This window comes from Otolemur garnettii, unplaced genomic scaffold, assembly GCF_000181295.1.
Source record: "Otolemur garnettii isolate 467f Iridium unplaced genomic scaffold, OtoGar3 scaffold00093, whole genome shotgun sequence".
In the NCBI taxonomy this organism is placed as follows: Eukaryota; Metazoa; Chordata; class Mammalia; order Primates; family Galagidae; genus Otolemur; species Otolemur garnettii.
In genome coordinates, this window is record NW_003852488.1 from 3,151,421 (window position 1) to 3,152,450 (window position 1,030).

Sequence of the window (1,030 nt, forward strand, 5' to 3'; positions counted from 1 at the left end):
ATGAAACTGGTTAACATAGCCTTCATGTCATTTTCCTAGTTATTGTGTTAAGACATTTATATTCTACTTTTAGAAAGAACCACTTGTACCCTTGGAAGATAAACTATAGAGGTGATCCCACCAATCACCCTCCCTCCACACATCCATGCCCCTCCCTTCCCCTCCCCCTTCCCATATTCTTAGGCTATAATATGAAAGCTATAAATTGGTTTCATAGTAGGGCTGAGTACATTGGATACATTTTCTTCCATTCTTGAGATACTTTGCTAAGAGGAGTATGTTCCAGCTCCATCCATGTAAACATGAAAGACGTAAAGTCTCCATCATTTTAAAGGCTGTATAATATTCCATAGTGTACATATACCACAATTTATTGATCCATTATAAGTCGATGGGCACTTGGACTTCTTTGAGTCACAGGCACTGTCCAATGCTTCTTCTTTCATTTATAATTTTATTTATTTAAGTACTATCTCTTTTTTTTCTTGGTTAGTCCAGCAAAAGGATTTGCCAGTTTTTTTACTCTCTCAAAAACTAACTCTTGGTTTTGTTAAAAGTATTTTTATTGTTTCTTTTAGTCTCTATTTTATTTCTGCTCTAATCTTTATAATTCTTTTTCTTCTGCTAACTTTGGGCTTGCTTTCTTTTTCTAGCTCCTTAAGATATAGATTTTAGTGTTTGTCGTGATCATTTTATTTTTCCCTACTCTAGGCATTCATTATTAACTTCTCTATTAGGAAATGTGAAGTAAAGTGCTTTTGCTACATACCATAAGTTTTGGTATGTAGAGGTTCCATTTTCATTTATCTCAAGGTATTTAATGATTTTCCTTTTGATTTCTTGTTTGACCCAGTGGTTGTTCAGGAGTGTGTTTCTTAATTTCTGCAACTTTTTGCATTTTTCAATTCCTCCTGTTTTTGATTTCTGGTTTCATACCTTTAGGTTGAAAAAGATACTTGATATGATTTCAACCTTAGTAAATTTTTTAAAACTTGTTTTGTGACATAACATATGAAACCTGGAAAATAGT